Genomic DNA, 12847 nt, shown 5'->3' with positions numbered 1-12847 from the left:
AATCTCCACTAACTAAGTCATCTCTAACTGAGTCATCTCTGATTGCAGCTTTATTTTTCAATTTTCTCTACCATCTATGTTGAAAAGGATGATTGAGGTAAGAGGGTAGAGGTAGAGATACAAGTTAGAGAGGTAGATCAACAGAGAGAGCACGCGCGCGCGCGCGCGCGCGAGAGAGAGAGAGAGAGAGAGAGAGAGAGAGAGAGAGAGAGAGAGAGAGAGAGAGGGAGATTATGAATGGATGTTTAATGATAGAGGACTTTTTCAGAATTAACAAGATTTGAGGATTTTTTTGCTTTTGTTGCTGTTGTTGTTGGGTTTTTTTGTTTTGTTTTTGTTTTTTTTCCATTAGACTTTACTCACTAGAAGTTATCTGTAGAGCAATAGCTTCCAATGAGACATTTACATTTTATAATTGTAAGACGAGGACAACTTGTTGCACCAATGTGTTGGTGTCCTTGAATGCATATTATCTTTGTAAAAGGGTGTGTTTAATTTAATATATTATGCAGCTGTAGATATCTGAGAATTTTTCCTATCTTAATTGACACCTTTAAGCACCATAGAAAATTTTGTCAAACATGCCAGGAAAGCTGCTTGATTGCTTATATACTAATTAGATTGGAGATGATTTCTTCTTCTTCTTCTTCTTCTTCTTCTTCTTCTTCTTCTTCTTCTTCTTCTTCTTCTTCTTCTTCTTCTTCTTCTTCTTCTTCTTCTTCTTCTTCCTCCTCTTCTCCTTCTTCCTCTCCTTCTCCTTTCTCCTTCTCCTCTCCTTCTCCTTCTCTTCCCTTCTCCTTCTCCTTTCTCCTTCTCTTCTCCTTCTCCTTCTCCTTCCTTCTCCTTCTTCTTCTTCTTCTTCTTCTTCTTTTTCATCATTATAGAATTATATAATATTCTAGTGACATCAGAATAATTGGGTTTTTGTTCGTTATGTTCAAGATCATTGACTACCTGTGGCTGAGCATTGTGTGATGCTTTCCCTGAATGAGGTACTGTTTATAATCACCTCTTCATGTTTTAAGTGCTAGAGGACCAATAATTTTTCTTATTAGCAATTATGAAATCAAAGGGATCTAAAATGTTACCTATGTTACTCCATTTTCTCAAGCTATATAATGACACATTATTTAATTCCTTCCCGTTAATGCTTTGACCTCCCTCTTGCAAAATAGCAAGAAACAGTTAAATGTTCCAATTCCTAAGAGGTTGAGCACTTCTACAAACAACAGTCAGCATTGGGAAAAAAGAAAATTAACGGTTTTCTGCTAATGACTCGTATTAGGCCTCTTTGGTGGTCCAAAGCAATGGATTACATCTTTTTATCATTTCTTCCATCTGCCTGTCACAGAACTACGAGGGTGATTGCTAGTTTTGTTGTTAAAAAATGTCACCCTCCTTTTTTTCAGAATCTTTAAAAGTAAACACAGGAAAAGTGGTGTATACCTGTCATTTAGATCAAATAAAACAAAGGTCGGTGGGAATACATTTCTCGTTTGAAGAGGCTCCCCTGCTGATTTTGTTTATCAGAAAATGGCAAGTTTTTGTTCCTAATGGACTGAAATTTAAATAAAATCTGACCCTGGAAATAAAAGCAGCCATTATGATGAAATAAAATTATATACTTCGGAGGAGAAATTGAATTAGAATGCTGGCTTTCTTTGGTTAAATTCTTTTACATAAGGAAATGAGCAAAAGAGAGAGAGAGAGAGCTGTTGTGTAGAATGAGCTTTTAAAAAATCAATAATTACTTCCAATTTAGTTTCAAAAACTTTGTTCCATACTTCACAGAACATCATGAATTATGCTGAATTTTGTGAATTTCTTTACACAAGATTCCAATTAACACTCAAAGGACAAACTGATTTGTGTTTTTGGTAGTTTATTTTAACAAACTGAGTTCTCAGAAGAAGTAAAATTTTATATGCTGTCTACTATGCTTTCAATATTGGAACAATTGAAGATTAAATTATCTTCACAACAGCATGCTTTTGAACTAAGGAAAATAGTGTAGCTCTTCTAAGATGGCACCTGGTTTTAGTTGAGATTCATCATGGAAATAAAGAGCTTATACATTAATATAATTTTGGTAGAGTGTTTCTTAAAAATCTCAATTATACAAGCAACTGTTGTGTTCTTTATTGAAAAGGCCACTTATCCCATTCCCAACTCACTTGCTTTGATAAGGAAACATTTTTTCCCTCTTCCTTCATGGTTCTAGAGTTGAGACCTTGTAGGCTCTTCTCCACCCCATTTGGAATGTCCACTAGTGCCATCTTTGCTCATCTTAACTTGGAGTAGTCATTTTAGTGAAAGTTCCTGGGTGTAGCTTCTGACACTAAAAGGATACACAATCTCACGAGTAACTCCCTGATACTATGGCTCTTGAAATCTCCCAACCTATTTTTCTGAAATGTTCTTCAAACCTTAGTGGAACTATTTTGTAGATGCCTCCACTGGGACTGGTATCCAATGTATTATTTTCTTCCCTGAAAACATGCATACAAGTAACACTATATGGGCTGAATACGTTATATTTAGAAATATGTATGTGTACATGTATAGCTAATATTTAGCCATAACATAGATTTTATTTAAAGCTTTTTAATAAACCATGACATATTTAAAAATACCATAAACAGTATAAACTGGAAAGGTGGAATATATATATATATATGTATATATATATATGTAAATTGTATTCCCCCTTATTACTTAGTGCAGTTGAAACAAGATATTCAACATTTCACTTACCACCTTTGCCAGTTTTTCCTCATAGAGTTATCTTGAACATTAGATATATGATACTTAAATATGTACCTCACTTGTTATAGTTGTTCACTAGAATCACCAGACAAGGAAGGATACAAACAGCAGGTCGTAAGTCTTCAAGATAATGATTAAAAGGATTTCTTCACCCATGGAATCATGTAAATTCCATTCTTATATATTGAAACAAAAAAGGGGAAAAAGATCAGAAATGAAAGGGAGAAAGAAAGAAAGAAAGAAAGAAGGAAAGAAAGAAAGAAAAGATATAGAGCACCAAATAGCTAAGTCATAACTGAGTAGATCATCAAATCAGCATAAACTGCCAGCCTACTGAAGGACCCTTTTGTGTTCCCAAAGCTAATGGAATATGTCTAGGCAGTTTAAGAACCTAGTGCACATATTTCCCCAGGTATTCCAGAATTGTATGAGGCAACAGCATCTATAAAGAGAACTAGATTCCTGTGCATACATCAAGCTACCATTCTCTGGAAAACTGCTCAAAGACACAGCACAGTAACTAGCTAGCTATGCTGCTGCTTAGCTGACAAAACACAATGTGGGAGTAAAGTATATTGAGGAGGATAGGCTCTTTGACCAAGAGGTAGCTAGTAGGCTTTCTAGTGAGTGGTCCTTATCCAGTGCCTGCTCCATCATTCATTCTCTCTCTCTCTCTCTCTCTCTCTCTCTCTCTCTCTCTCTCTCTCTCTCTCTCTCTCTCTCTCTCTCTTCTCCTTCCCCTCTTCTCTCCTATTTTCTCCTCTCAAAATCTGGAAGTTTTCATCTCTTTGCCTTGTCCACAATTTCTGAATATGTTCAGTAGTCTCTTTGGAGCCTACCACAGTAGGCTAGTGCAGCTAGGCTTAGAGATGGTAATGAGGACACAGATACTGTAGAACTACCTTCTCTATCCTACTATGTCAAAGAAGTTTCCCAAGTGGGAACACAGAGGTGAGCTAAACCATAAAATATGGCAAAGGATTTGAATTTTCCATGAACTGTAGCCATGACAAGCATTCAGGTATTTTATTAATCTTTTTCTTTATAAATAGGGACTAGAAATAGTGTCAATCCCTTGAAAATCTCAGTCTTTGTAATTTTCTGCGATAAATTAGGTAGCACTTGGAATTAGAAAGCCATCATTTTGCTTGAAGCTCACCGTGACTAATTACTGAATATACATGAATAAAATTTCACGATGTGTACAATAAAATTATTTTGAGTTTTCTTCTGAGAACTCTATCTTTGGACTTTGGGAGGACGTATCACTAAGATGCTTATGAAATGTATTAAAGAAAGAAATTTATGTGATACACTGAAAATTTCAAAGGCAGGTGGTATTCAAATACCAACCCGTTTCCTTCCACTTTTAATGAATTAGTAGCGAGGATGCGTGCTTGTGTTTTTTATGAAACCTGATCAGTCAGCCATCTAAATAGAGTGATTCCCTAAGATTAAAACATAATGCTTCCACAGTAGAATCTGAGGATTCTTAGGACCAGGAGTACTGGAGACAAGCCTACAGAACTTTTGACCTGATATATGCTTTTTTTCCTATACTGCAAGCAAGGTACAGGTTTACAATCATTAGTGCATTACTAGAAACTGGATCTGCTGAATATTCATGCACTTATTCTTACATAGCCAAAAGAAACTGCTTATGTGAGGTTTCACTGGGCCAAGGGAATATCCCATTGTTTCCTGCCCAGAAGAAATCACGCAATTGTGAAAGCAGTGTTTGTACTACCCAAAGGAAGGATTCAAAGTTCAGGTTTGATTTTCTTCCCCTGGGAGTTTGTTTACAAAATCAGAAGTAAAGTGGCACATGGCAAATACATTCTATCTGCTTTACAGGAGCTAGGTGTGAGAATACAATTAGAGTGCATGGGACAAAATGTTTATTAGCACAAGAAAAGAGCCTCCTCACCTCTGTGACCAGAGTTGTTTGATGATTTTAATCTATAGCTTATGAATTCCTTAGGATGCAGAGAAAACACCACAGCTAATCCAATTAGTTAAAGCCCAGAATGCCTTCCCTGCAGATTTTACTGCCTTCTTAAGTGCTTATTCAAAATCCAGTATTTCATGTACATGTGCATAAATCAATTCTCCTTGTGTGCATCCAGACTGGATATGTTCAGACTGCTTCAAATTGGACCACAACTCTGACTCAAATATATGCATGATGATTAGACTCTTAAGCCAATATTTGCGAAAGGACCACCTTTCTCTGAAATGTTTAATACATTTAAAAATAACAATTATGAATGAAAATATAGTAATTGCATACGTAAATTCCTCAGACTAGAAAAGTGTTTAAAACTTGGCTCCAGCTCTCTCTCTCTCTCTCTCTCTCTCTCTCTCTCTCTCTCTCTCTCTCTCTCTCTGTGTTTCCAAATTTTTGCATAAGCTATTTAGAGCTACTCATAATATTTTTGAGATAATTTTTATCATTCTGTAGCTTAACAATTTTTACATTTATTTTATTTCACAATTGTAATTTTCCCTCCCCAGCAATCATAAGGTGTATATTTTCTTCAAATCCTCTGGGAAAAGTCCATCTGCGGAAGCTGGACTGTTAATAAGAGACAATCATATGTGATGAGAATTTGAGTTGTCTCTACTCTCAAGTTCACTAGTGAACTCCTGTGTAAGTTTAAGGAACTCCTCAACGAGTGTCAAAGGACCATGATGACAGTCTAATTCTCTTGCTACTTAGACATGACCTTAGACATTACAATATAATCTCCCCGATTGCAGTTTTCTTACACAGAAAGGGGAACTAAGTGATTGTATCTTGTTTTGTCAGCTTCTCTTTCATTTATAATTTAACATGTTCTGGAACTACAAGAATGAAGGTCACATTTTCTAATACTTATCCTTCAGATATAAAATGTAGAGATTCCTTAGTAATACAAGGTATTGTAGAGGTTGTAAGTTTCCAAACTAACCAATTATTTAAACTTTGCAGACACCTCAGATGTCCTTTAATATAACAATCATGTCTTGATCTTGGAGTCAAACCATTTTCTCTTTTCTCAGGTCTCTAACTGGTTTTGGTTCATAATGGTTGTTCTTGAGAAACGTCTTCATATAAAGTTTACAAATCACTTTGTAGATGACATTACATATTCTGGACATATTCATGTACCACAGGACATTAAAAACATCATGAAAGAATTATTTTATTGAAATATTAACAAGATTCTGATTAATATGTTAGTTGTGTTATTTCTATCTTTTTTCACTAGACTTATTCTTTCCCCCACAAAAAAAATTCTATAGGGTTCAAGTTTCTTTTGTGATGTTACATATTTTTCTATAGCTTATTTCTTGTTATTTTCTGCCTAAATGCAAACTTTATATTATCTTGGTCTGTTGAATTGCCTCATAGACTCTATACATGATATATTTGAAAGCTTTGTTACCAGGAAGTGGAATTCTTTGATATTGTTAGAAGATTTAGTTGGTATGTCCTTGTTGGAGGAAGCATGTCTCTAGAAATGAGGTTTAAGGATTTCAAAAACCCACCTCCAGTCCAATTTTTTTGTTGTTTTGTTGTTGTTGATACTGTTTGTTTGTTTTTTTCTCCTTTGGCATGAGGATCAGATTGTATCTCTCAGCTACTAATGTAGACCATGCATCCCGCCATGATTCCCACCATGATAACAGACTAAAGTGTAAACAAGGGTACAATTAAATGCTTTATTTTCTAAGAGTATTCTTGATCCTAGTGTCTCCTTATTGCAACAGTAGGGTAACTAGATAGCCCTTCCTCATCAAAGGCTGTTCTCCAACGGGTTAATGCTCTTTGTTAGCCCAGGTGTCAATTCCATTCTGGATCAATAGTCATTTTGTAATATATATGTAGAAATAGTGTTCCTAAGATATTTATTTAACATAATTTAAAAACTCTTTTCATTTTAGGACTCATGTATTAACCTTAAATTTCCTAATTTAAAAAAAAAGTTGTATATGTCATATATTTCCCCTACATTCAGGGGCTTTAGGCATCAAAATTTTCTTGATCCATTTTGATGGTACAACTGCCATTTGACCTTTATTTTCTAAATGTGAGTCACCCACTGCCCTAGCAAGTGGAAAACATATTTGTTTGACAGTATTCAGGTTCTTTTCTTGTACAGCTTCTCTAGGAAACACTAATGAGCATAGGTTACAGGAAGGACAATAAATTAATAAAATAAAGTAAATAATAGATTGTGACCTATAGTCACAGTACCTTCCCACCTTTGGAGTCACAGGTTTCAGACTCTTTAAGTATCAATTTTATTCTCTTCTTTCTTACTATTTTTCTTTTTAGTCCAAAAATGTGACCTATATGGAGGACTTTCCTTGTCTCCTTTGATACAATGCTGTTCCAGGTCCTGACCTCCATTGTCCTCTTGATCTAACCTTGCTGTTGCTCTGCTGGTCTAGTATATTTCTGCCCTTCCCCAGCTCCTTTGTACTGGTTCAAGAACTTGATACAGTGACGTTCCTTTTAGGCATCACCTCTACCTGGAGTTTTCACCATTAGCCAGTTGCTTACTTCCAACTTTGTTTTGACCTTATTAGCATCTGATAAATATCTTCTTCCCACACTGACATACTCTATCCCACCTTGACCCTCATGAATCCTCATATACAGTGTAGACTTCCTTTGTTTCTTCAGATGCATCACTCTCTGTTCGGTGTAGCCCATCTTATGTTTTGACTCTTTATTATCCAATTGGTTGTAAGCTTTGAGAAGTGTGGATCTTTATTCCTTCCATTTACTCTTATATTTCTTAGAAGGGCACCTAACCTGGATCACTAGAGATAATCTTTTGTAACAACAATGGGGCAGCAGAAATCCAGAATACTGCAATTATAATTTTGGTCTAAATTATCAATTGAAGAAAAAAAAGGTAATCCACTCTGCTTGGAAATCATGTTTCTTTAAGTGTCTATATGTGATCAAATCTGTTGAGGTAAATATGACCCTTGTAGACAATTATAGATGCAGAGACATAGTCTCTGGGAGACATGTAAAGAAGAAAGATTTCCATACCAAATTCTGATCTCCTTAATCTGATGTTTCTGGCAGAAACAAGACAGAGTAAGTTGACATGATTTAGTTGCAGCAATGTACATCTTGATTTGCAAGTAATATGAAAATGTTTTAAAAACTTTAAAAATATTCAGTTGGAAATTGAGAAATCTAGGTTTCTACCGTGTTTCCTCCATGCTGTACCTTCTGACATATCACCTCATTTTGCCAGACTTCAGCTACAGACATACTAAAATGCAAAGGTTAAGTCTAACATCTTATTATTGTATTCATTATTCTATTATTTACATAATTTCTACAAAATGATAAATAATTAGGACAGTCACTTTTATGAGCAAGAGAAATGGACCCAATAATTTGTTAGTAGGCCTGCAACTTGTTACATATTTATTTCCAAAATGAGAGCTGCCATGTATCATCATTCTGCAGTATGCTAACATTAGCCAGTGCAGCAGAGGCTGTGACCAAGTATTATTTCTATCAATGATACCCATGCTGTTCTCTTGATACATTGATAGCTGAGAAATACTATAGTTAACTAAAGAGATGCATACAGGTGAAATGAAAGAGGAAGTTAACTTAGAGTAAAGGATAAAAATGTCAACTGCATATATCTGTTTTATACATCTAGAAACACTGAGTAATGCTTTTTATTCTAAGTATATATCAAATAGAGCTGATGATGCATTCTTGGAGATAAGCATGTAGGTAAATGAACCAGGAACATGCTACTCTATTCAAGGCTATTCTATTAGAGACACCTAGAATGAAGTTTTTAGACTTCTGATGTGCATATGTCATTATGGAGTGATTTATTCTTATGTCCACAGTAAAGCACATGGATTCCTTGTACCCACTGTCAGGAGACTTTCAATGAAAGAGTTTATAACAAGATTTTAAAAGAAGATTTGTATTAGCAGTATCAATTTTATAGCTTAAAATACCATGTTGCAATAGTTTCAAGAATTTCAAGACTAGTTAAAGCAATTACTCAATTCAAGATAGTATACAGTAGTGGAAACCAATATTCATTTTGTTACAAAGAAGTGAGATCAAGACTATTACTATTTTTTCTTTCCTAAAACAAGTATTGAACAACCTGCTTCTATCCAACTGCAGTCTTTATGTATTAGAGCTTTATGTTTAGTTAAATTAATGTTATCATATAGATTCTATTTCTTAAAAATAATAAATAATTATCATTACTAATATAATTGAATGACTATACTAAAAATTAACAGATGTTAGCTATGGTTTCACAATCACAATAAGTATTGATTTATAAAATGAAAGAAAATTTCATGAAAATAACATTATCTCATCATTAGATTCATTTTAATGATTTGCTTACCTGCTACACTATATGAGAATGCTTCCTTCTTGTGTTATATGATTTGGGTTAAGAAGAAAATGGAAACTTAGAAGAGTAGTTACACAACCCAGCTGAACAAAGCCCATGCAGAAAGCAAGAGCAAAGCAAACATCACAGAGGGTTTATATTTATCTATCCAACACAAGAAAGAATTTAAAACAGACTAAATACATGTCTTTTACCAACTTGGCCAGCCCAGCTCTCAGTTCTCATATGGTGCTTCTAATAGTCTTTCTTCTTAGAGTACAGTCACAGTTTCTTGTTTCACCTACCTGTCTGATTACCTCCAAGAAAGTTTTATCATCTCTGAGATACAATATGAACAGTAATTAATACAGACTCATAATTAATCAAAGTGCAGAAAGAGTGCCTATGTAGTACTCGGGCAGAACCAGATATCTATATCATTATTCTCCTGCACAAAGCATTGGAAACCATGAGAAAAAGGATCCAGAAAGATGATTAAGATGATTCTCCTTGGGGGTCAGGGAGAATTGGAATATAGAGTGTCCCCTAGCCATGACAGGACTCTGTGCTCATCAACTCACGGCACCTGTGTTTTCTTGCACAGGATCTAGTCAACATTTAAGCATGGATGGGGGAGGAGTACAGACTGTGACCTCTAGCTTCCAAGACATACACTGTCAATGGCTGTTGGGAGAAGAAGACCTATTTTTATTTTAAAGATGTGGCCCCTGGTACATTGACTGAGCTTCCATACAACCACATATATGTAGATAGTGTTAATCGAACTCAGTGAGTTACATAAAAGGAAAAGTGAAGAATATTGATTAAAATGAGATATATGTGTATCCAGGGTGAATAGGGGGAGGGCTGGAATGACTATGATCAAATTACATTGAATGAATGCATAAAATGCTCAAAAAATAAACTGAAAATATTATATTAAGGAATAATTTTTTGAAATATCTTCCTTTTTCACTGACTATTATTACTAAGAATGAAAGGGTGTATTTGTGATTTAAGAGGTATTTCTGCATGTTTTGCCAGGTCATAGTAGTACAAAAGCAAAAATGAGACTCCCCTGTGCATTTAGTTCACTGTCGTTCCCTTCTTTCTTAGAATAAAATGTCCAGTTTCCCTAACAGCTAAACAAACAAAACTAAGTATATTCTCATATTCAAGACTACTGGTCCTATGTGTAAAATTTAACAATTTCTAGTGATCATGATGATGATGATGGTGGTGGTGCTGGTGCTGGTGGTGCTCATGCTGCTAATTTTTAAATTCTAGAAATTATTGTAAATAAAATATTAATACTTTGATATAAAATTTAACATTTTCTTTCATTCAGTTGGAGAATGTCTTTAAACTCTACTTGGTGAGAGATTTTAATATGCTTAGCATAGCATATATATACACACATATATATATATATGATTAGAGAAGTCTTTATCTATCTCAAAATATTTCATAAATCAACTGAGTAAAAATAAAGCTGAATATATAAATTATATTTTGTTGTGATAAATATTATTTGGGGGTTTGACCCTATCTTTAGATCACCTAGTTTCCAAATAAAAGACATAAATACTTTTATATTTATAATAAACCTTAAAACATTTTAGTTTGTCAGATATCAACTTTCTATGCTATTTTGTCTACCTCCCTGTCAAAAACCCCAAGCTATTACTTGTAGTTGTCTGCCTGGTACTGCTACTACTCCAACAGGATGATTTGTATGGCCGTATGGTCATGATTTACCTATCATATGGTACTTTTTTGCTTTTTGACCCTCTCTCTTCCTCTGTGGTCCCTAACTCAGACCCTAGTCTAGGAACTGAAGCCCTATGTATTAGTCGGGGTTCTCTAGAGTCACAGAACTTTGGAATGTCTCTATATGATAAGAAAATGCATTGTAATGACTTACAGTCAGGAGTCCAACTAACTCAACAATGGGCAGCTGCGAATGAGAAGTTCAAAGTAGTTGTTCAGTTCCACAAAGATAGTTGTTTCAACTTGTTTCCTCTATAAGCTGGAATCCTGAAGAGTAGGTTCAAACAGATGTGCTGACAAGAAAGTGCAAGCCATCCAAGAAGAATGAGTCTTCCTTGTTATGTCCTTATGAAGGCCTCCCGCAGAAGGTATAGCCATGATTAAATTTGTGTACCATCATATCTAAATTTCGAACGTGCTTCCTCCCAGGCTGACCTTGAACTCAAAAGTTTTCTAGCCTCAGTCTTCCCAAATTAAATGCATGTACCAACTTGCCTAGGCCTAAGCCGCTTTGCCTCAAGACTGTTAGGTCAAGATTTGGGTCAGAAGCTTGTGTCTTCCAGCCCCATATCTGGATCACATGTGTGCCCTCCATTTCTAGATTATAGCTAATTCCAAATCTGGTCAATTTGACAACCAGGAATAGCCATCACATCCTGCCTACCTCTCTTCTGCCCAGCAACAGTGTATTGGCATATTTATTAACCATTCTCAGATAACTTTGGAGGCAAAGTTTATACAACACAAATTGCTACATGTGAGATTCTGCTTTTCTTAGACCAACTAGATTTTTTGGAGTACAGAATTTAGCATTTGAATTCAAACAGCATCAGAACAACCCACTACAATCTTTCTTTTTTCAATAAAGTTGGATGAAAAGCTTATCAAGGGAGTGTTGTATTTCAAAGCCTCTGCATCATGTCACTTTGTAGGTGACTACTTTTTCGTGTTGTTATCTTCATAGCATGGAAAGTCAAGTTAATATTTTCTTCTGCAAGGTCACATTTTTTTCCAGAGAGTATGCTGCACCTAGAGAATATGTGTTCGTTTGTGCATGTGTGTGTGTGTGTGTGTGTGTGTGTGTGTGAAAATGCTCTTGTGTGTTACTCTTTGTATGATAATTCTTTTTACATCTTTATTTTCCTTTTTGTGCAGAAGATACTTATTGGAATGAAGCCCTCTTTATAGACATGAGACCCCCAAGGAGCCTGGAGTGGTTTGGCAAAAAAGAAATCGCAAGCTTGCTGTTCAGTGAGGCTTTGCCAAGCCAACAACACTCTAATTGCATCTTTCCACTGGCTTAGACTACCCATCCCCCCTTCCCACCCACCTCTCCTTTCTTCCCAACAGTCTTTTGTGTGTCCTGACAAAAATATGTTATTATAATGAATACTGTATGTTTACAATGAGTTTCAGAGGATTTGGTAGCCAAAAAGATAAAGATATTTTATTAGTAGCTTTCCAATGGAGATAATATTTGTAGAACGGGCCTACGTGTTTGTATTTTCAAAGATAAATAAAATGAATAATATCCAAACATGATAATCAACATGTCAGTTTCTAAGTACGTTGGCATTTAGCATGAATGCTTGCTACTTATTCATTCTGTAAGGCTTAAAAGATAGGCATTACAACCCAGCTCCTGGGGAATAGTGTTTCAGTGTTATTTCAGTGTGAACAATATCCTTTTCTTTATGTCAGGTATAATACAACCCTGAGAGCAAAACAACAAATTACAAACGTATGAAAAGTTTTCATCAAACCTTTTGGCAGGAAAGAGCTCTGTGGTCCTTTCAGCTGCTTTTCATTCATTGAGTTATTAGGCTGTCTTTGAAGGTAAGGTTTTGTTTGTTTGTTTGTTAATTTCTCAAGTTTCGTAAGTCTCCAGGGCCTTTTGGTTTTTGTCCATTACTTCAAATGTG

This window comes from Rattus rattus, chromosome 5 (genome assembly GCF_011064425.1).
Source record: "Rattus rattus isolate New Zealand chromosome 5, Rrattus_CSIRO_v1, whole genome shotgun sequence".
NCBI classification, from domain to species: Eukaryota; Metazoa; Chordata; class Mammalia; order Rodentia; family Muridae; genus Rattus; species Rattus rattus.
The sequence above is the reverse complement of the archived record's forward strand: the minus strand, read 5'-3'. Positions refer to the sequence as shown.